Below are 18594 nucleotides of genomic sequence, written 5' to 3' on the forward strand. Positions count from 1 at the left end.
TCGAGAGGATGTCTGCCGTAGCATCCCTAACGAGATAGCGGCGTTTCCCGCAGTCGTGATTGCAAATCATAGCAGCAAAAGCAATCACTTTCTCAGCAGCAGGGAGTGCAAGCCCAGCGGCAGCTCTACATGAAGGTACCAATAGCCCAGGAAGGCCGCCGACCGCGGGAATTCGCGCCGCCCCCATCCCGCCAGCCTACACGAGACTTTCCAGAGCACCCTGGACCACATCGAGGGACCCAGTGCACTGAAGTAACAGTCATTCGCCACGTCAGATGGCTCGTTGGTCTAGGGGTGTGATTCTTGCTTTGGGTGCAGGAGGTCTCGGGTTCAAATCCCGGACGAGCCCTACCGTTTTGTGCAAACTGATCGCACGTGAGTGGCCGAGTCGACGCAAAATGCTCGGCGTCAGTATCAAATGAATTTCATATTTGATGCGACCAATTGACACTGATCTGACGTGTGAAGGCGATTACGAAGGTTTTTGGGTACAGATGGTAGCAGATGCATGTTAGTATGTCTTGTTTTTAATGATAAAAAAAAGTGTTTCCGCCCGGGATCGAAACGGGGACCTTCTGCGTGTTAGGCAGACGTGATAACCGCTACACCACGGAAACTACTTGTGTGCGCCTTACTTTAGAGACAACTCGTGCTGGTGTTGTCATCGTAACTAAAAAATTAAATAAATGCGCTACTTGCAGAACAAAGGTACATGCAGAAGATCCCCACATGACGTGGCTCACTGGAGTACAATGCGACACAGGCAAGAAAATACTGTTCCCGCCCGGGATCGAACCGGGGACCTTCTGCGTGTAAAGCAGACGTGATAACCGCTACACTACGGAAACTGCGGACGGGAGGAGTCCATCCCCGTTCACTCGAAATTACCTCAGCCTCTCTCCCGTCCGCGAATGCACACGCGACGGTTCTTTTGACAGCCTGGAAACCATTACAGCCGAGGGCTCAAGAAGTCTTCGGGGTGCTCGAGAGGGTGTCTGCCGTAGCACCCCTAACGAGATAGCGGCGTTTCCCGCAGTCGTGATTGCAAGTCATAGCAGCAAAAGCAATCACTTTCTTAGCAGCAGGGAGTGCGAGCCCAGCGTCAGTATCAAATGAATTTCATATTTGATGTGAGCAATTGACACTGATCTGACGTGTGAAGGCGATTACGAAGGTTTTTGGGTACAGATGGTAGCAGATGCATGTTAGTATGTCTTGTTTTTAATGATAAAAAAAAGTGTTTCCGCCCGGGATCGAAACGGGGACCTTCTGCGTGTTAGGCAGACGTGATAACCGCTACACCACGGAAACTACTTGTGTGCGCCATACCTTAGAGACAACTCGTGCTGATGTTGACATCGTAACTAAAAAATTAAATAAATGCGCTTCTTGCATAACAAAGGTACATGCAGAAGATCCTCACATGACGTGGCTCACTGGAGTACAATGCGACACAGGCAAGAAAATACTGTTCCCGCCCGGGATCGAACCGGGGACCTTTTGCGTGTAAAGCAGACGTGATAACCGCTACACTACGGAAACTGCGGACGGGAGGAGTCCATCCCCGTTCACTCGAAATTACCTCAGCCTCTCTCCCGTCCGCGAATGCACACGCGACGGTTCTTTTGACAGCCTGGGAACCATTACAGCCGAGGGCTCAAGAAGTCTTCGGGGTGCTCGAGAGGATGTCTGCCGTAGCATCCCTAACGAGATAGCGGCGTTTCCCGCAGTCGTGATTGCAAATCATAGCAGCAAAAGCAATCACTTTCTCAGCAGCAGGGAGTGCAAGCCCAGCGGCAGCTCTACATGAAGGTACCAATAGCCCAGGAAGGCCGCCGACCGCGGGAATTCGCGCCGCCCCCATCCCGCCAGCCTACACGAGACTTTCCAGAGCACCCTGGACCACATCGAGGGACCCAGTGCACTGAAGTAATAGTCATTCGCCACGTCAGATGGCTCGTTGGTCTAGGGGTGTGATTCTTGCTTTGGGTGCAGGAGGTCTCGGGTTCAAATCCCGGACGAGCCCTACCGTTTTGTGCAAACTGATCGCACGTGAGTGGCCGAGTCGACGCAAAATGCTCGGCGTCAGTATCAAATGAATTTCATATTTGATGCGACCAATTGACACTGATCTGACGTGTGAAGGCGATTACGAAGGTTTTTGGGTACAGATGGTAGCAGATGCATGTTAGTATGTCTTGTTTTTAATGATAAAAAAAAGTGTTTCCGCCCGGGATCGAAACGGGGACCTTCTGCGTGTTAGGCAGACGTGATAACCGCTACACCACGGAAACTACTTGTGTGCGCCTTACTTTAGAGACAACTCGTGCTGGTGTTGTCATCGTAACTAAAAAATTAAATAAATGCGCTACTTGCAGAACAAAGGTACATGCAGAAGATCCCCACATGACGTGGCTCACTGGAGTACAATGCGACACAGGCAAGAAAATACTGTTCCCGCCCGGGATCGAACCGGGGACCTTCTGCGTGTAAAGCAGACGTGATAACCGCTACACTACGGAAACTGCGGACGGGAGGAGTCCATCCCCGTTCACTCGAAATTACCTCAGCCTCTCTCCCGTCCGCGAATGCACACGCGACGGTTCTTTTGACAGCCTGGAAACCATTACAGCCGAGGGCTCAAGAAGTCTTCGGGGTGCTCGAGAGGGTGTCTGCCGTAGCACCCCTAACGAGATAGCGGCGTTTCCCGCAGTCGTGATTGCAAGTCATAGCAGCAAAAGCAATCACTTTCTTAGCAGCAGGGAGTGCGAGCCCAGCGTCAGTATCAAATGAATTTCATATTTGATGTGAGCAATTGACACTGATCTGACGTGTGAAGGCGATTACGAAGGTTTTTGGGTACAGATGGTAGCAGATGCATGTTACTATGTCTTGTTTTTAATGATGAAAAAGTGTTTCCGCCCGGGATCGAACAGAGGACCTTCTGCGTGTTAGGCAGACGTGATAACCGCTACACCACGGAAACTACTTGTGTGCGCCATACCTTAGAGACAACTCGTGCTGATGTTGACATCGTAACTAAAAAATTAAATAAATGCGCTTCTTGCATAACAAAGGTACATGCAGAAGATCCTCACATGACGTGGCTCACTGGAGTACAATGCGACACAGGCAAGAAAATACTGTTCCCGCCCGGGATCGAACCGGGGACCTTTTGCTTGTAAAGCAGACGTGATAACCGCTACACTACGGAAACTGCGGACGGGAGGAGTCCATCCCCGTTCACTCGAAATTACCTCAGCCTCTCTCCCGTCCGCGAATGCACACGCGACGGTTCTTTTGACAGCCTGGAAACCATTACAGCCGAGGGCTCAAGAAGTCTTCGGGGTGCTCGAGAGGGTGTCTGCCGTAGCACCCCTAACGAGATAGCGGCGTTTCCCGCAGTCGTGATTGCAAATCATAGCAGCAAAAGCAATCACTTTCTTAGCAGCAGGGAGTGGGAGCCCAGCGGCAGCTCTACATGAAGGTACCAATAGCCCAGGAAGGCCGCCGACCGCGGGAATTCGCGCCGCCCCCATCCCGCCAGCCTACACGAGACTTTCCAGAGCACCCTGGACCACATCGAGGGACCCAGTGCACTGAAATAATAGTCATTTGCCACGTCAGATGGCTCGTTGGTCTAGGGGTATGATTCTTGCTTTGGGTGCAGGAGGTCCCGGTTTCAAATCCCGGACGAGCCCTACCGTTTTGTGCAAACTGATCGCACGTGAGTGGCCAAGTCGACGCAAAATGCTCGGCGTCAGTATCAAATGAATTTCATATTTGATGTGAGCAATTGACACTGATCTGACGTGTGCAGGCGATTACGAAGGTTTTTGGGTACAGATGGTAGCAGATGCATGTTAGTATGTCTTGTTTTTAATGATAAAACAGTGTTTCCGCCCGGGATCGAAACGGGGACCTTCTGCGTGTTAGGCAGACGTGATAACCGCTACACTACGGTAACTGCGCACGTGAGGAGTCCATCCCCGTTCACTCGAAATTACCTCAGCCTCTCTCCGTGCGCGAATTCACACGCGACGGTTCCTTTGACAGCCTGGAAACCATCACAGCCGAGGGCTCAAGAAGTCTTCGGGTGCTCGAGAGGGTGTCTGCCGTAGCACCCCTAACGAGATAGCGGCGTTTCCCGCAGTCGTGATTGCAAATCATAGCAGCAAAAGCAATCACTTTCTTAGCAGCAGGGAGTGCGAGCCCAGCGGCAGCTCTACATGAAGGTACCAATAGCCCAGGAAGGCCGCCGACCGCGGGAATTCGCGCCGCCCCCATCCCGCCAGCCTACACGAGACTTTCCAGAGCACCCTGGACCACATCGAGGGACCCAGTGCACTGAAATAATAGTCATTTGCCACGTCAGATGGCTCGTTGGTCTAGGGGTATGATTCTTGCTTTGGGTGCAGGAGGTCCCGGGTTCAAATCCCGGACGAGCCCTACCGTTTTGTGCAAACTGATCGCACGTGAGTGGCCAAGTCGACGCAAAATGCTCGGCGTCAGTATCAAATGAATTTCATATTTGATGTGAGCAATTGACACTGATCTGACGTGTGCAGGCGATTACGAAGGTTTTTGGGTACAGATGGTAGCAGACGCATGTTAGTATGTCTTGTTTTTAATGATAAAAAAGTGTTTCCGCCCGGGATCGAAACGGGGACCTTCTGCGTGTTAGGCAGACGTGATAACCGCTACACTACGGTAACTGCGCACGTGAGAAGTCCATCCCCGTTCACTCGAAATTACCTCAGCCTCTCTCCGTGCGCGAATTCACACGCGACGGTTCCTTTGACAGCCTGGAAACCATCACAGCCGAGGGCTCAAGAAGTCTTCGGGTGCTCGAGAGGGTGTCTGCCGTAGCACCCCTAACGAGATAGCGGCGTTTCCAGCAGTCGTGATTGCAAATCATAGCAGCAAAAGCAATCACTTTCTTAGCAGCAGGGAGTGCGAGCCCAGCGGCAGCTCTACATGAAGGTACCAATAGCCCAGGAAGGCCGCCGACCGCGGGAATTCGCGCCGCCCCCATCCCGCCAGCCTACACGAGACTTTCCAGAGCACCCTGGACCACATCGAGGGACCCAGTGCACTGAAATAATAGTCATTTGAAACGTCAGATGGCTCGTTGGTCTAGGGGTATGATTCTTGCTTTGGGTGCAGGAGGTCCCGGGTTGAAATCCCGGACGAGCCCTACCGTTTTGTGCAAACTGATCGCACGTGAGTGGCCAAGTCGACGCAAAATGCTCGGCGTCAGTATCAAATGAATTTCATATTTGATGTGAGCAATTGACACTGATCTGACGTGTGCAGGCGATTACGAAGGTTTTTGGGTACAGATGGTAGCAGATGCATGTTAGTATGTCTTGTTTTTAATGATAAAAAAGTGTTTCCGCCCGGGATCGAACCGGGGACCTTCTGCGTGTTAGGCAGACGTGATAACCGCTACACCACGGAAACTACTTGTGTGCGCCATACCTTAGAGACAACTCGTGCTGATGTTGACATCGTAACTAAAAAATTAAATAAATGCGCTTCTTGCATAACAAAGGTACATGCAGAAGATCCTCACATGACGTGGCTCACTGGAGTACAATGCGACACAGGCAAGAAAATACTGTTCCCGCCCGGGATCGAACCGGGGACCTTCTGCGTGTAAAGCAGACGTGATAACCGCTACACTACGGAAACTGCGGACGGGAGGAGTCCATCCCCGTTCACTCGAAATTACCTCAGCCTCTCTCCGTGCGCGAATTCACACGCGACGGTTCCTTTGACAGCCTGGAAACCATCACAGCCGAGGGCTCAAGAAGTCTTCGGGTCCTCGAGAGGGTGTCTGCCGTAGCACCCCTAACGAGATAGCGGCGTTTCCCACAGTCGTGATTGCAAGTCATAGCAGCAAAAGCAATCACTTTCTTAGCAGCAGGGAGTGCGAGCCCAGCGGCAGCTCTACATGAAGGTACCAATAGCCCAGGAAGGCCGCCGACCGCGGGAACTCGCGCCGCCCCCATCCCGCCAGCCTACACGAGACTTTCCAGAGCACCCTGGACCACATCGAGGGACCCAGTGCACTGAAATAATAGTCATTTGCCACGTCAGATGGCTCGTTGGTCTAGGGGTATGATTCTTGCTTTGGGTGCAGGAGGTCCCGGGTTCAAATCCCGGAAGAGCCCTACCGTTTTGTGCAAACTGATCGCACGTGAGTGGCCAAGTCGACGCAAAATGCTCGGCGTCAGTATCAAATGAATTTCATATTTGATGTGAGCAATTGACACTGATCTGACGTGTGCAGGCGATTACGAAGGTTTTTGGGTACAGATGGTAGCAGATGCATGTTAGTATGTCTTGTTTTTAATGATAAAAAAGTGTTTCCGCCCGGGATCGAAACGGGGACCTTCTGCGTGTTAGGCAGACGTGATAACCGCTACACTACGGTAACTGCGCACGTGAGGAGTCCATCCCCGTTCACTCGAAATTACCTCAGCCTCTCTCCGTGCGCGAATTCACACGCGACGGTTCCTTTGACAGCCTGGAAACCATCACAGCCGAGGGCTCAAGAAGTCTTCGGGTGCTCGAGAGGGTGTCTGCCGTAGCACCCCTAACGAGATAGCGGCGTTTCCCGCAGTCGTGATTGCAAATCATAGCAGCAAAAGCAATCACTTTCTTAGCAGCAGGGAGTGCGAGCCCAGCGGCAGCTCTACATGAAGGTACCAATAGCCCAGGAAGGCCGCCGACCGCGGGAATTCGCGCCGCCCCCATCCCGCCAGCCTACACGAGATTTCCAGAGCACCCTGGACCACATCGAGGGACCCAGTGCACTGAAGTAATAGTCATTCGCCACGTCAGATGGCTCGTTGGTCTAGGGGTGTGATTCTTGCTTTGGGTGCAGGAGGTCTCGGGTTCAAATCCCGGACGAGCCCTACCGTTTTGTGCAAACTGATCGCACGTGAGTGGCCGAGTCGACGCAAAATGCTCGGCGTCAGTATCAAATGAATTTCATATTTGATGCGACCAATTGACACTGATCTGACGTGTGAAGGCGATTACGAAGGTTTTTGGGTACAGATGGTAGCAGATGCATGTTAGTATGTCTTGTTTTTAATGATAAAAATGTGTTTCCGCCCGGGATCGAAACGGGGACCTTCTGCGTGTTAGGCAGACGTGATAACCGCTACACCACGGAAACTACTTGTGTGCGCCTTACTTTAGAGACAACTCGTGCTGGTGTTGTCATCGTAACAAAAAAATTAAATAAATGCGCTACTTGCAGAACAAAGGTACATGCAGAAGATCCTCACATGTCGTGGCTCACTGGAGAACAATACGACATAAGCAGGAAATTGATGTTCCCGCTCGGGATCGAACCGGGGACCTTCTGCGTGTGAAGCAGACGTGATAACCGCTACACTACGGAAACTGCGGACATGAGGAGTCCATCTCCGTTCACTCGAAATTACCTCAGCCTCACTCCCGTCCGCGAATTCACTCGCGACGGTTCTTTTGACAGCCTGGAAACCATCACAGCCGAGTGCTCAAGAAGTCTTCGGGGTGCTCGAGAGGGTGTCTGCCGTAGCACCCCTAACGGGATAGCGGCGTTTCCTGCAGTCGTGATTGCAAGTCATAGCAGCAAAAGCAATCACTTTCTTAGCAGCAGGGAGTGCGAGCCCAGCGGCAGCTCTACATGAAGGTACCAATAGCCCAGGAAGGCCTCCGACCGCGGGAATTCGCGCCGCCCCCATCCCGCCAGCCTACACGACACTTTCCAGAGCACCCTGGACCACATCGAGGGACCCAGTGCACTGAAATAATAGTCATTTGCCACGTCAGATGGCTCGTTGGTCTAGGGGTATGATTCTTGCTTTGGGTGCAGGAGGTCCCGGGTTCAAATAACGGACGAGCCCTACCGTTTTGTGCAAACTGATCGCACGTGAGTGGCCAAGTCGACGCAAAATGCTCGGCGTCAGTATCAAATGAATTTCATATTTGATGTGAGGAATTGACACTGATCTGACGTGTGCAGGCGATTACGAAGGTTTTTGGGTACAGATGGTAGCAGATGCATGTTAGTATGTCTTGTTTTTAATGATAAAAAAGTGTTTCCGCCCGGGATCGAAACGGGGACCTTCTGCGTGTTAGGCAGACGTGATAACCGCTACACTACGGTAACTGCGCACGTGAGAAGTCCATCCCCGTTCACTCGAAATTACCTCAGCCTCTCTCCGTGCGCGAATTCACACGCGACGGTTCCTTTGACAGCCTGGAAACCATCACAGCCGAGGGCTCAAGAAGTCTTCGGGTGCTCGAGAGGGTGTCTGCCGTAGCACCCCTAACGAGATAGCGGCGTTTCCAGCAGTCGTGATTGCAAATCATAGCAGCAAAAGCAATCACTTTCTTAGCAGCAGGGAGTGCGAGCCCAGCGGCAGCTCTACATGAAGGTACCAATAGCCCAGGAAGGCCGCCGACCGCGGGAATTCGCGCCGCCCCCATCCCGCCAGCCTACACGAGACTTTCCAGAGCACCCTGGCCCACATCGAGGGACCCAGTGCACTGAAATAATAGTCATTCGCCATGTCAGATGGCTCGTTGGTCTAGGGGTATGATTCCTGCTTCGGGTGCAGGAGGTCCCGGGTTCAAATCCCGGACGAGCCCTAGCGTTTTGTGCAAACTGATCGCACATGAGTGGCTGAGTCGATGCAAAATGCTCGGCGGCAGTATCAAATGAATTTCATATTTGATGTGAGCAATTGACACTCTGATCCGACGTGTGAAGGCGATTACGAAGGTTTTTGGGTACAGATGGAAGCAGATGCATGTTACTATGTCTTGTTTTTAATGATGAAAAAGTGTTTCCGCCCGGGATCGAACCGGGGACCTTCTGCGTGTTAGGCAGACGTGATAACCGCTACACCACGGAAACTACTTGTGTGCGCCATACCTTAGAGACAACTCGTGCTGATGTTGACATCGTAACTAAAAAATTAAATAAATGCGCTTCTTGCATAACAAAGGTACATGCAGAAGATCCTCACATGACGTGGCTCACTGGAGTACAATGCGACACAGGCAAGAAAATACTGTTCCCGCCCAGGATCGAACCGGGGACCTTCTGCGTGTAAAGCAGACGTGATAACCGCTACACTACGGAAACTGCGGACGGGAGGAGTCCATCCCCGTTCACTCGAAATTACCTCAGCCTCTCTCCCGTCCGCGAATGCACACGCGACGGTTCTTTTGACAGCCTGGAAACCATTACAGCCGAGGGCTCAAGAAGTCTTCGGGGTGCTCGAGAGGGTGTCTGCCGTAGCACCCCTAACGAGATAGCGGCGTTTCCCGCAGTCGTGATTGCAAGTCATAGCAGCAAAAGCAATCACTTTCTTAGCAGCAGGGAGTGCGAGCCCAGCGTCAGTATCAAATGAATTTCATATTTGATGTGAGCAATTGACACTGATCTGACGTGTGAAGGCGATTACGAAGGTTTTTGGGTACAGATGGTAGCAGATGCATGTTAGTATGTCTTGTTTTTAATGATAAAAAAAAGTGTTTCCGCCCGGGATCGAAACGGGGACCTTCTGCGTGTTAGGCAGACGTGATAACCGCTACACCACGGAAACTACTTGTGTGCGCCTTACTTTAGAGACAACTCATGCTGGTGTTGTCATCGTAACTAAAAAATTAAATAAATGCGCTACTTGCAGAACAAAGGTACATGCAGAAGATCCTCACATGACGTGGCTCACTGGAGTACAATGCGACACAGGCAAGAAAATACTGTTCCCGCCCGGGATCGAACCGGGGACCTTCTGCGTGTAAAGCAGACGTGATAACCGCTACACTACGAAAACTGCGGACGGGAGGAGTCCATCCCCGTTCACTCGAAATTATCTCAGCCTCTCTCCCGTCCGCGAATGCACACGCGACGGTTCTTTTGACAGCCTGGAAACCATTACAGCCGAGGGCTCAAGAAGTCTTCGGGGTGCTCGAGAGGGTCTCTGCCGTAGCACCCCTAACGAGATAGCGGCGTTTCCCGCAGTCGTGATTGCAAGTCATAGCAGCAAAAGCAATCACTTTCTTAGCAGCAGGGAGTGCGAGCCCAGCGTCAGTATCAAATGAATTTCATATTTGATGTGAGCAATTGACACTGATCTGACGTGTGAAGGCGATTACGAAGGTTTTTGGGTACAGATGGTAGCAGATGCATGTTAGTATGTCTTGTTTTTAATGATAAAAAAAAGTGTTTCCGCCCGGGATCGAAACGAGGACCTTCTGCGTGTTAGGCAGACGTGATAACCGCTACACCACGGAAACTACTTGTGTGCGCCTTACTTTAGAGACAACTCGTGCTGGTGTTGTCATCGTAACTAAAAAATTAAATAAATGCGCTACTTGCAGAACAAAGGTACATGCAGAAGATCCTCACATGACGTGGCTCACTGGAGTACAATGCGACACAGGCAAGAAAATACTGTTCCCGCCCGGGATCGAACCGGGGACCTTCTGCGTGTAAAGCAGACGTGATAACCGCTACACTACGGAAACTGCGGACGGGAGGAGTCCATCCCCGTTCACTCGAAATTACCTCAGCCTCTCTCCCGTCCGCGAATGCACACGCGACGGTTCTTTTGACAGCCTGGAAACCATTACAGCCGAGGGCTCAAGAAGTCTTCGGGGTGCTCGAGAGGGTGTCTGCCGTAGCACCCCTAACGAGATAGCGGCGTTTCCCGCAGTCGTGATTGCAAGTCATAGCAGCAAAAGCAATCACTTTCTTAGCAGCAGGGAGTGCGAGCCCAGCGGCAGCTCTACATGAAGGTACCAATAGCCCAGGAAGGCCGCCGACCGCGGGAATTCGCGCCGCCCCCATCCCGCCAGCCTACACGAGACTTTCCAGAGCACCCTGGACCACATCGAGGCACCCAGTGCACTGAAATAATAGTCATTCGCCATGTCAGATGGCTCGTTGGTCTAGGGGTATGATTCCTGCTTCGGGTGCAGGAGGTCCCGGGTTCAAATCCCGGACGAGCCCTAGCGTTTTGTGCAAACTGATCGCACATGAGTGGCTGAGTCGATGCAAAATGCTCGGCGGCAGTATCAAATGAATTTCATATTTGATGTGAGCAATTGACACTCTGATCCGACGTGTGAAGGCGATTACGAAGGTTTTTGGGTACAGATGGAAGCAGATGCATGTTACTATGTCTTGTTTTTAATGATGAAAAAGTGTTTCCGCCCGGGATCGAACCGGGGACCTTCTGCGTGTTAGGCAGACGTGATAACCGCTACACCACGGAAACTACTTGTGTGCGCCATACCTTAGAGACAACTCGTGCTGATGTTGACATCGTAACTAAAAAATTAAATAAATGCGCTTCTTGCATAACAAAGGTACATGCAGAAGATCCTCACATGACGTGGCTCACTGGAGTACAATGCGACACAGGCAAGAAAATACTGCTCCCGCCCGGGATCGAACCGGGGACCTTCTGCGTGTAAAGCAGACGTGATAACCGCTACACTACGGAAACTGCGGACGGGAGGAGTCCATCCCCGTTCACTCGAAATTACCTCAGCCTCTCTCCGTGCGCGAATTCACACGCGACGGTTCCTTTGACAGCCTGGAAACCATCACAGCCGAGGGCTCAAGAAGTCTTCGGGTGCTCGAGAGGATGTCTGCCGTAGCATCCCTAACGAGATAGCGGCGTTTCCCGCAGTCGTGATTGCAAATCATAGCAGCAAAAGCAATCACTTTCTCAGCAGCAGGGAGTGCAAGCCCAGCGGCAGCTCTACATGAAGGTACCAATAGCCCAGGAAGGCCGCCGACCGCGGGAATTCGCGCCGCCCCCATCCCGCCAGCCTACACGAGACTTTCCAGAGCACCCTGGACCACATCGAGGGACCCAGTGCACTGAAGTAATAGTCATTCGCCACATCAGATGGCTCGTTGGTCTAGGGGTGTGATTCTTGCTTTGTGTGCAGGAGGTCTCGGGTTCAAATCCCGGACGAGCCCTACCGTTTTGTGCAAACTGATCGCACGTGAGTGGCCGAGTCGACGCAAAATGCTCGGCGTCAGTATCAAATGAATTTCATATTTGATGCGACCAATTGACACTGATCTGACGTGTGAAGGCGATTACGAAGGTTTTTGGGTACAGATGGTAGCAGATGCATGTTAGTATGTCTTGTTTTTAATGATAAAAAAAAGTGTTTCCGCCCGGGATCGAAACGGGGACCTTCTGCGTGTTAGGCAGACGTGATAACCGCTACACCACGGAAACTACTTGTGTGCGCCTTACTTTAGAGACAACTCGTGCTGGTGTTGTCATCGTAACTAAAAAATTAAATAAATGCGCTACTTGCAGAACAAAGGTACATGCAGAAGATCCCCACATGACGTGGCTCACTGGAGTACAATGCGACACAGGCAAGAAAATACTGTTCCCGCCCGGGATCGAACCGGGGACCTTCTGCGTGTAAAGCAGACGTGATAACCGCTACACTACGGAAACCGCGGACGGGAGGAGTCCATCCCCGTTCACTCGAAATTACCTCAGCCTCTCTCCCGTCCGCGAATGCACACGCGACGGTTCTTTTGACAGCCTGGAAACCATTACAGCCGAGGGCTCAAGAAGTCTTCGGGGTGCTCGAGAGGGTGTCTGCCGTAGCACCCCTAACGAGATAGCGGCGTTTCCCGCAGTCGTGATTGCAAGTCATAGCAGCAAAAGCAATCACTTTCTTAGCAGCAGGGAGTGCGAGCCCAGCGGCAGCTCTACATGAAGGTACCAATAGCCCAGGAAGGCCGCCGACCGCGGGAATTCGCGCCGCCCCCATCCCGCCAGCCTACACGAGACTTTCCAGAGCACCCTGGACCACATCGAGGGACCCAGTGCACTGAAGTAATAGTCATTCGCCACGTCAGATGGCTCGTTGGTCTAGGGGTGTGATTCTTGCTTTGGGTGCAGGAGGTCTCGGGTTCAAATCCCGGACGAGCCCTATCGTTTTGTGCAAACTGATCGCACGTGAGTGGCCGAGTCGACGCAAAATGCTCGGCGTCAGTATCAAATGAATTTCATATTTGATGCGACCAATTGACACTGATCTGACGTGTGAAGGCGATTACGAAGGTTTTTGGGTACAGATGGTAGCAGATGCATGTTAGTATGTCTTGTTTTTAATGATAAAAAAAAGTGTTTCCGCCCGGGATCGAAACGGGGACCTTCTGCGTGTTAGGCAGACGTGATAACCGCTACACCACGGAAACTACTTGTGTGCGCCTTACTTTAGAGACAACTCGTGCTGGTGTTGTCATCGTAACTAAAAAATTAAATAAATGCGCTACTTGCAGAACAAAGGTACATGCAGAAGATCCCCACATGACGTGGCTCACTGGAGTACAATGCGACACAGGCAAGAAAATACTGTTCCCGCCTGGGATCGAACCGGGGACCTTCTGCGTGTAAAGCAGACGTGATAACCGCTACACTACGGAAACTGCGGACGGGAGGAGTCCATCCCCGTTCACTCGAAATTACCTCAGCCTCTCTCCCGTCCGCGAATGCACACGCGACGGTTCTTTTGACAGCCTGGAAACCATTACAGCCGAGGGCTCAAGAAGTCTTCGGGGTGCTCGAGAGGGTGTCTGCCGTAGCACCCCTAACGAGATAGCGGCGTTTCCCGCAGTCGTGATTGCAAGTCATAGCAGCAAAAGCAATCACTTTCTTAGCAGCAGGGAGTGCGAGCCCAGCGTCAGTATCAAATGAATTTCATATTTGATGTGAGCAATTGACACTGATCTGACGTGTGAAGGCGATTACGAAGGTTTTTGGGTACAGATGGTAGCAGATGCATGTTAGTATGTCTTGTTTTTAATGATAAAAAAAAGTGTTTCCGCCCGGGATCGAAACGGGGACCTTCTGCGTGTTAGGCAGACGTGATAACCGCTACACCACGGAAACTACTTGTGTGCGCCATACCTTAGAGACAACTCGTGCTGATGTTGACATCGTAACTAAAAAATTAAATAAATGCGCTTCTTGCATAACAAAGGTACATGCAGAAGATCCTCACATGACGTGGCTCACTGGAGTACAATGCGACACAGGCAAGAAAATACTGTTCCCGCCCGGGATCGAACCGGGGACCTTCTGCGTGTAAAGCAGACGTGATAACCGCTACACTACGGAAACTGCGGACGGGAGGAGTCCATCCCCGTTCACTCGAAATTACCTCAGCCTCTCTCCCGTCCGCGAATGCACACGCGACGGTTCTTTTGACAGCCTGGAAACCATTACAGCCGAGGGCTCAAGAAGTCTTCGGGGTGCTCGAGAGGGTGTCTGCCGTAGCACCCCTAACGAGATAGCGGCGTTTCCCGCAGTCGTGATTGCAAGTCATAGCAGCAAAAGCAATCACTTTCTTAGCAGCAGGGAGTGCGAGCCCAGCGGCAGCTCTACATGAAGGTACCAATAGCCCAGGAAGGCCGCCGACCGCGGGAATTCGCGCCGCCCCCATCCCGCCAGCCTACACGAGACTTTCCAGAGCACCCTGGACCACATCGAGGCACCCAGTGCACTGAAATAATAGTCATTCGCCATGTCAGATGGCTCGTTGGTCTAGGGGTATGATTCCTGCTTCGGGTGCAGGAGGTCCCGGGTTCAAATCCCGGACGAGCCCTAGCGTTTTGTGCAAACTGATCGCACATGAGTGGCTGAGTCGATGCAAAATGCTCGGCGGCAGTATCAAATGAATTTCATATTTGATGTGAGCAATTGACACTCTGATCCGACGTGTGAAGGCGATTACGAAGGTTTTTGGGTACAGATGGAAGCAGATGCATGTTACTATGTCTTGTTTTTAATGATGAAAAAGTGTTTCCGCCCGGGATCGAACCGGGGACCTTCTGCGTGTTAGGCAGACGTGATAACCGCTACACCACGGAAACTACTTGTGTGCGCCATACCTTAGAGACAACTCGTGCTGATGTTGACATCGTAACTAAAAAATTAAATAAATGCGCTTCTTGCATAACAAAGGTACATGCAGAAGATCCTCACATGACGTGGCTCACTGGAGTACAATGCGACACAGGCAAGAAAATACTGTTCCCGCCCGGGATCGAACCGGGGACCTTTTGCTTGTAAAGCAGACGTGATAACCGCTACACTACGGAAACTGCGGACGGGAGAGTCCATCCCCGTTCACTCGAAATTACCTCAGCCTCTCTCCCGTCCGCGAATGCACACGCGACGGTTCTTTTGACAGCCTGGAAACCATTACAGCCGAGGGCTCAAGAAGTCTTCGGGGTGCTCGAGAGGGTGTCTGCCGTAGCACCCCTAACGAGATAGCGGCGTTTCCCGCAGTCGTGATTGCAAGTCATAGCAGCAAAAGCAATCACTTTCTTAGCAGCAGGGAGTGCGAGCCCAGCGTCAGTATCAAATGAATTTCATATTTGATGTGAGCAATTGACACTGATCTGACGTGTGAAGGCGATTACGAAGGTTTTTGGGTACAGATGGTAGCAGATGCATGTTAGTATGTCTTGTTTTTAATGATAAAAAAAAGTGTTTCCGCCCGGGATCGAAACGGGGACCTTCTGCGTGTTAGGCAGACGTGATAACCGCTACACCACGGAAACTACTTGTGTGCGCCTTACTTTAGAGACAACTCGTGCTGGTGTTGTCATCGTAACTAAAAAATTAAATAAATGCGCTACTTGCAGAACAAAGGTACATGCAGAAGATCCTCACATGACGTGGCTCACTGGAGTACAATGCGACACAGGCAAGAAAATACTGTTCCCGCCCGGGATCGAACCGGGGACCTTCTGCGTGTAAAGCAGACGTGATAACCGCTACACTACGGAAACTGCGGACGGGAGGAGTCCATCCCCGTTCACTCGAAATTACCTCAGCCTCTCTCCGTGCGCGAATTCACACGCGACGGTTCCTTTGACAGCCTGGAAACCATCACAGCCGAGGGCTCAAGAAGTCTTCGGGTGTTCGAGAGGGTGTCTGCCGTAGCACCCCTAACGAGATAGCGGCGTTTCCCGCAGTCGTGATTGCAAATCATAGCAGCAAAAGCAATCACTTTCTTAGCAGCAGGGAGTGGGAGCCCAGCGGCAGCTCTACATGAAGGTACCAATAGCCCAGGAAGGCCGCCGACCGCGGGAATTCGCGCCGCCCCCATCCCGCCAGCCTACACGAGACTTTCCAGAGCACCCTGGACCACATCGAGGGACCCAGTGCACTGAAATAATAGTCATTTGCCACGTCAGATGGCTCGTTGGTCTAGGGGTATGATTCTTGCTTTGGGTGCAGGAGGTCCCGGGTTCAAATCCCGGACGAGCCCTACCGTTTTGTGCAAACTGATCGCACGTGAGTGGCCAAGTCGACGCAAAATGCTCGGCGTCAGTATCAAATGAATTTCATATTTGATGTGAGCAATTGACACTGATCTGACGTGTGCAGGCGATTACGAAGGTTTTTGGGTACAGATCGTAGCAGATGCATGTTAGTATGTCTTGTTTTTAATGATAAAAAAGTGTTTCCGCCCGGGATCGAAACGGGGACCTTCTGCGTGTTAGGCAGACGTGATAACCGCTACACTACGGTAACTGCGCACGTGAGGAGTCCATCCCCGTTCACTCGAAATTACCTCAGCCTCTCTCCGTGCGCGAATTCACACGCGACGGTTCCTTTGACAGCCTGGAAACCATCACAGCCGAGGGCTCAAGAAGTCTTCGGGTGCTCGAGAGGGTGTCTGCCGTAGCACCCCTAACGAGATAGCGGCGTTTCCCGCAGTCGTGATTGCAAATCATAGCAGCAAAAGCAATCACTTTCTTAGCAGCAGGGAGTGCGAGCCCAGCGGCAGCTCTACATGAAGGTACCAATAGCCCAGGAAGGCCGCCGACCGCGGGAATTCGCGCCGCCCCCATCCCGCCAGCCTACACGAGACTTTCCAGAGCACCCTGGACCACATCGAGGGACCCAGTGCACTGAAGTAATAGTCATTCGCCACGTCAGATGGCTCGTTGGTCTAGGGGTGTGATTCTTGCTTTGGGTGCAGGAGGTCTCGGGTTCAAATCCCAGACGAGCCCTACCGTTTTGTGCAAACTGATCGCACGTGAGTGGCCGAGTCGACGCAAAATGCTCGGCGTCAGTATCAAATGAATTTCATATTTGATGCGACCAATTGACACTGATCTGACGTGTGAAGGCGATTACGAAGGTTTTTGGGTACAGATGGTAGCAGATGCATGTTAGTATGTCTTGTTTTTAATGATAAAAATGTGTTTCCGCCCGGGATCGAAACGGGGACCTTCTGCGTGTTAGGCAGACGTGATAACCGCTACACCACGGAAACTACTTGTGTGCGCCTTACTTTAGAGACAACTCGTGCTGGTTTTGTCATCGTAACAAAAAAATTAAATAAATGCGCTACTTGCAGAACAAAGGTACATGCAGAAGATCCTCACATGTCGTGGCTCACTGGAGAACAATACGACATAGGCAGGAAATTGATGTTCCCGCCCGGGATCGAACCGGGGACCTTCTGCGTGTGAAGCAGACGTGATAACCGCTACACTACGGAAACTGCGGATTTAAGGAGTCCATCTCCGTTCACTCGAAATTACCTCAGCCTCACTCCCGTCCGCGAATTCACTCGCGACGGTTCTTTTGACAGCCTGGAAACCATCACAGCCGAGTGCTCAAGAAGTCTTCGGGGTGCTCGAGAGGGTGTCTGCCGTAGCACCCCTAACGGGATAGCGGCGTTTCCTGCAGTCGTGATTGCAAGTCATAGCAGCAAAAGCAATCACTTTCTTAGCAGCAGGGAGTGCGAGCCCAGCGGCAGCTCTACATGAAGGTACCAATAGCCCAGGAAGGCCTCCGACCGCGGGAATTCGCGCCGCCCCCATCCCGCCAGCCTACACGAGACTTTCCAGAGCACCCTGGACCACATCGAGGGACCCAGTGCACTGAAATAATAGTCATTTGCCACGTCAGATGGCTCGTTGGTCTAGGGGTATGATTCTTGCTTTGGGTGCAGGAGGTCCCGGGTTCAAATCCCGGACGAGCCCTACCGTTTTGTGCAAACTGATCGCACGTGAGTGGCCAAGTCGACGCAAAATGCTCGGCGTCAGTATCAAATGAATTTCATATTTGATGTGAGCAATTGACACTGATCTGACGTGTGCAGGCGATTACGAAGGTTTTTGGGTACAGATGGTAGCAGACGCATGTTAGTATGTCTTGTTTTTAATGATAAAAAAGTGTTTCCGCCCGGGATCGAAACGGGGACCTTCTGCGTGTTAGGCAGACGTGATAACCGCTACACTACGGTAACTGCGCACGTGAGAAGTCCATCCCCGTTCACTCGAAATTACCTCAGCCTCTCTCCGTGCGCGAATTCACACGCGACGGTTCCTTTGACAGCCTGGAAACCATCACAGCCGAGGGCTCAAGAAGTCTTCGGGTGCTCGAGAGGGTGTCTGCCGTAGCACCCCTAACGAGATAGCGGCGTTTCCAGCAGTCGTGATTGCAAATCATAGCAGCAAAAGCAATCACTTTCTTAGCAGCAGGGAGTGCGAGCCCAGCGGCAGCTCTA

General features: G+C 51.9%; 47 non-coding genes across 47 annotated transcripts; 9 read left to right on the forward strand and 38 right to left on the reverse strand.

Annotated features, from left to right (window-relative positions):
* Positions 1 to 544: 544 nt before the first annotated feature.
* Trnav-aac (transfer RNA valine (anticodon AAC)) lies at positions 545 to 617 on the reverse strand. Its single transcript has one exon. It is a non-coding gene; the product is annotated as a tRNA-Val (tRNA).
* A 158-nt stretch (positions 618 to 775) lies between these two features.
* Trnav-uac (transfer RNA valine (anticodon UAC)) lies at positions 776 to 848 on the reverse strand. Its single transcript has one exon. It is a non-coding gene; the product is annotated as a tRNA-Val (tRNA).
* A 390-nt stretch (positions 849 to 1238) lies between these two features.
* Positions 1239 to 1311, reverse strand: Trnav-aac (transfer RNA valine (anticodon AAC)). Its single transcript has one exon. It is a non-coding gene; the product is annotated as a tRNA-Val (tRNA).
* A 158-nt stretch (positions 1312 to 1469) lies between these two features.
* Positions 1470 to 1542, reverse strand: Trnav-uac (transfer RNA valine (anticodon UAC)). The gene has a single exon. It is a non-coding gene; the product is annotated as a tRNA-Val (tRNA).
* Positions 1543 to 2221: 679 nt separating this feature from the next.
* Trnav-aac (transfer RNA valine (anticodon AAC)) lies at positions 2222 to 2294 on the reverse strand. The gene has a single exon. It is a non-coding gene; the product is annotated as a tRNA-Val (tRNA).
* Positions 2295 to 2452: 158 nt separating this feature from the next.
* Trnav-uac (transfer RNA valine (anticodon UAC)) lies at positions 2453 to 2525 on the reverse strand. The gene has a single exon. It is a non-coding gene; the product is annotated as a tRNA-Val (tRNA).
* Positions 2526 to 2913: 388 nt separating this feature from the next.
* Trnav-aac (transfer RNA valine (anticodon AAC)) lies at positions 2914 to 2986 on the reverse strand. Its single transcript has one exon. It is a non-coding gene; the product is annotated as a tRNA-Val (tRNA).
* A 158-nt stretch (positions 2987 to 3144) lies between these two features.
* Trnav-uac (transfer RNA valine (anticodon UAC)) lies at positions 3145 to 3217 on the reverse strand. Its single transcript has one exon. It is a non-coding gene; the product is annotated as a tRNA-Val (tRNA).
* Positions 3218 to 3629: 412 nt separating this feature from the next.
* Trnap-ugg (transfer RNA proline (anticodon UGG)) lies at positions 3630 to 3701 on the forward strand. The gene has a single exon. It is a non-coding gene; the product is annotated as a tRNA-Pro (tRNA).
* A 193-nt stretch (positions 3702 to 3894) lies between these two features.
* On the reverse strand, positions 3895 to 3967 carry Trnav-aac (transfer RNA valine (anticodon AAC)). Its single transcript has one exon. It is a non-coding gene; the product is annotated as a tRNA-Val (tRNA).
* Positions 3968 to 4377: 410 nt separating this feature from the next.
* On the forward strand, positions 4378 to 4449 carry Trnap-ugg (transfer RNA proline (anticodon UGG)). Its single transcript has one exon. It is a non-coding gene; the product is annotated as a tRNA-Pro (tRNA).
* A 193-nt stretch (positions 4450 to 4642) lies between these two features.
* On the reverse strand, positions 4643 to 4715 carry Trnav-aac (transfer RNA valine (anticodon AAC)). Its single transcript has one exon. It is a non-coding gene; the product is annotated as a tRNA-Val (tRNA).
* A 410-nt stretch (positions 4716 to 5125) lies between these two features.
* On the forward strand, positions 5126 to 5197 carry Trnap-ugg (transfer RNA proline (anticodon UGG)). The gene has a single exon. It is a non-coding gene; the product is annotated as a tRNA-Pro (tRNA).
* Positions 5198 to 5390: 193 nt separating this feature from the next.
* Positions 5391 to 5463, reverse strand: Trnav-aac (transfer RNA valine (anticodon AAC)). Its single transcript has one exon. It is a non-coding gene; the product is annotated as a tRNA-Val (tRNA).
* Positions 5464 to 5621: 158 nt separating this feature from the next.
* Trnav-uac (transfer RNA valine (anticodon UAC)) lies at positions 5622 to 5694 on the reverse strand. The gene has a single exon. It is a non-coding gene; the product is annotated as a tRNA-Val (tRNA).
* A 410-nt stretch (positions 5695 to 6104) lies between these two features.
* On the forward strand, positions 6105 to 6176 carry Trnap-ugg (transfer RNA proline (anticodon UGG)). Its single transcript has one exon. It is a non-coding gene; the product is annotated as a tRNA-Pro (tRNA).
* A 193-nt stretch (positions 6177 to 6369) lies between these two features.
* On the reverse strand, positions 6370 to 6442 carry Trnav-aac (transfer RNA valine (anticodon AAC)). Its single transcript has one exon. It is a non-coding gene; the product is annotated as a tRNA-Val (tRNA).
* A 674-nt stretch (positions 6443 to 7116) lies between these two features.
* Trnav-aac (transfer RNA valine (anticodon AAC)) lies at positions 7117 to 7189 on the reverse strand. Its single transcript has one exon. It is a non-coding gene; the product is annotated as a tRNA-Val (tRNA).
* A 158-nt stretch (positions 7190 to 7347) lies between these two features.
* On the reverse strand, positions 7348 to 7420 carry Trnav-cac (transfer RNA valine (anticodon CAC)). The gene has a single exon. It is a non-coding gene; the product is annotated as a tRNA-Val (tRNA).
* A 677-nt stretch (positions 7421 to 8097) lies between these two features.
* Positions 8098 to 8170, reverse strand: Trnav-aac (transfer RNA valine (anticodon AAC)). Its single transcript has one exon. It is a non-coding gene; the product is annotated as a tRNA-Val (tRNA).
* Positions 8171 to 8580: 410 nt separating this feature from the next.
* On the forward strand, positions 8581 to 8652 carry Trnap-cgg (transfer RNA proline (anticodon CGG)). The gene has a single exon. It is a non-coding gene; the product is annotated as a tRNA-Pro (tRNA).
* Positions 8653 to 8847: 195 nt separating this feature from the next.
* Trnav-aac (transfer RNA valine (anticodon AAC)) lies at positions 8848 to 8920 on the reverse strand. The gene has a single exon. It is a non-coding gene; the product is annotated as a tRNA-Val (tRNA).
* A 158-nt stretch (positions 8921 to 9078) lies between these two features.
* Trnav-uac (transfer RNA valine (anticodon UAC)) lies at positions 9079 to 9151 on the reverse strand. Its single transcript has one exon. It is a non-coding gene; the product is annotated as a tRNA-Val (tRNA).
* A 390-nt stretch (positions 9152 to 9541) lies between these two features.
* On the reverse strand, positions 9542 to 9614 carry Trnav-aac (transfer RNA valine (anticodon AAC)). The gene has a single exon. It is a non-coding gene; the product is annotated as a tRNA-Val (tRNA).
* Positions 9615 to 9772: 158 nt separating this feature from the next.
* Positions 9773 to 9845, reverse strand: Trnav-uac (transfer RNA valine (anticodon UAC)). Its single transcript has one exon. It is a non-coding gene; the product is annotated as a tRNA-Val (tRNA).
* Positions 9846 to 10235: 390 nt separating this feature from the next.
* Trnav-aac (transfer RNA valine (anticodon AAC)) lies at positions 10236 to 10308 on the reverse strand. Its single transcript has one exon. It is a non-coding gene; the product is annotated as a tRNA-Val (tRNA).
* A 158-nt stretch (positions 10309 to 10466) lies between these two features.
* On the reverse strand, positions 10467 to 10539 carry Trnav-uac (transfer RNA valine (anticodon UAC)). The gene has a single exon. It is a non-coding gene; the product is annotated as a tRNA-Val (tRNA).
* Positions 10540 to 10951: 412 nt separating this feature from the next.
* Trnap-cgg (transfer RNA proline (anticodon CGG)) lies at positions 10952 to 11023 on the forward strand. Its single transcript has one exon. It is a non-coding gene; the product is annotated as a tRNA-Pro (tRNA).
* Positions 11024 to 11218: 195 nt separating this feature from the next.
* On the reverse strand, positions 11219 to 11291 carry Trnav-aac (transfer RNA valine (anticodon AAC)). Its single transcript has one exon. It is a non-coding gene; the product is annotated as a tRNA-Val (tRNA).
* A 158-nt stretch (positions 11292 to 11449) lies between these two features.
* Positions 11450 to 11522, reverse strand: Trnav-uac (transfer RNA valine (anticodon UAC)). The gene has a single exon. It is a non-coding gene; the product is annotated as a tRNA-Val (tRNA).
* Positions 11523 to 12199: 677 nt separating this feature from the next.
* On the reverse strand, positions 12200 to 12272 carry Trnav-aac (transfer RNA valine (anticodon AAC)). Its single transcript has one exon. It is a non-coding gene; the product is annotated as a tRNA-Val (tRNA).
* Positions 12273 to 12430: 158 nt separating this feature from the next.
* Trnav-uac (transfer RNA valine (anticodon UAC)) lies at positions 12431 to 12503 on the reverse strand. Its single transcript has one exon. It is a non-coding gene; the product is annotated as a tRNA-Val (tRNA).
* Positions 12504 to 13182: 679 nt separating this feature from the next.
* On the reverse strand, positions 13183 to 13255 carry Trnav-aac (transfer RNA valine (anticodon AAC)). Its single transcript has one exon. It is a non-coding gene; the product is annotated as a tRNA-Val (tRNA).
* Positions 13256 to 13413: 158 nt separating this feature from the next.
* Trnav-uac (transfer RNA valine (anticodon UAC)) lies at positions 13414 to 13486 on the reverse strand. The gene has a single exon. It is a non-coding gene; the product is annotated as a tRNA-Val (tRNA).
* A 390-nt stretch (positions 13487 to 13876) lies between these two features.
* On the reverse strand, positions 13877 to 13949 carry Trnav-aac (transfer RNA valine (anticodon AAC)). The gene has a single exon. It is a non-coding gene; the product is annotated as a tRNA-Val (tRNA).
* Positions 13950 to 14107: 158 nt separating this feature from the next.
* Trnav-uac (transfer RNA valine (anticodon UAC)) lies at positions 14108 to 14180 on the reverse strand. Its single transcript has one exon. It is a non-coding gene; the product is annotated as a tRNA-Val (tRNA).
* Positions 14181 to 14592: 412 nt separating this feature from the next.
* On the forward strand, positions 14593 to 14664 carry Trnap-cgg (transfer RNA proline (anticodon CGG)). Its single transcript has one exon. It is a non-coding gene; the product is annotated as a tRNA-Pro (tRNA).
* Positions 14665 to 14859: 195 nt separating this feature from the next.
* Trnav-aac (transfer RNA valine (anticodon AAC)) lies at positions 14860 to 14932 on the reverse strand. Its single transcript has one exon. It is a non-coding gene; the product is annotated as a tRNA-Val (tRNA).
* Positions 14933 to 15090: 158 nt separating this feature from the next.
* Positions 15091 to 15163, reverse strand: Trnav-uac (transfer RNA valine (anticodon UAC)). The gene has a single exon. It is a non-coding gene; the product is annotated as a tRNA-Val (tRNA).
* A 389-nt stretch (positions 15164 to 15552) lies between these two features.
* Positions 15553 to 15625, reverse strand: Trnav-aac (transfer RNA valine (anticodon AAC)). The gene has a single exon. It is a non-coding gene; the product is annotated as a tRNA-Val (tRNA).
* A 158-nt stretch (positions 15626 to 15783) lies between these two features.
* On the reverse strand, positions 15784 to 15856 carry Trnav-uac (transfer RNA valine (anticodon UAC)). Its single transcript has one exon. It is a non-coding gene; the product is annotated as a tRNA-Val (tRNA).
* Positions 15857 to 16266: 410 nt separating this feature from the next.
* On the forward strand, positions 16267 to 16338 carry Trnap-ugg (transfer RNA proline (anticodon UGG)). The gene has a single exon. It is a non-coding gene; the product is annotated as a tRNA-Pro (tRNA).
* Positions 16339 to 16531: 193 nt separating this feature from the next.
* Positions 16532 to 16604, reverse strand: Trnav-aac (transfer RNA valine (anticodon AAC)). Its single transcript has one exon. It is a non-coding gene; the product is annotated as a tRNA-Val (tRNA).
* Positions 16605 to 17279: 675 nt separating this feature from the next.
* Trnav-aac (transfer RNA valine (anticodon AAC)) lies at positions 17280 to 17352 on the reverse strand. Its single transcript has one exon. It is a non-coding gene; the product is annotated as a tRNA-Val (tRNA).
* Positions 17353 to 17510: 158 nt separating this feature from the next.
* Trnav-cac (transfer RNA valine (anticodon CAC)) lies at positions 17511 to 17583 on the reverse strand. Its single transcript has one exon. It is a non-coding gene; the product is annotated as a tRNA-Val (tRNA).
* Positions 17584 to 17995: 412 nt separating this feature from the next.
* Positions 17996 to 18067, forward strand: Trnap-ugg (transfer RNA proline (anticodon UGG)). Its single transcript has one exon. It is a non-coding gene; the product is annotated as a tRNA-Pro (tRNA).
* A 193-nt stretch (positions 18068 to 18260) lies between these two features.
* Trnav-aac (transfer RNA valine (anticodon AAC)) lies at positions 18261 to 18333 on the reverse strand. The gene has a single exon. It is a non-coding gene; the product is annotated as a tRNA-Val (tRNA).
* Positions 18334 to 18594: the final 261 nt, after the last annotated feature.

This window comes from Schistocerca gregaria, chromosome 2, assembly GCF_023897955.1.
Source record: "Schistocerca gregaria isolate iqSchGreg1 chromosome 2, iqSchGreg1.2, whole genome shotgun sequence".
Taxonomy (NCBI): Eukaryota; Metazoa; Arthropoda; class Insecta; order Orthoptera; family Acrididae; genus Schistocerca; species Schistocerca gregaria.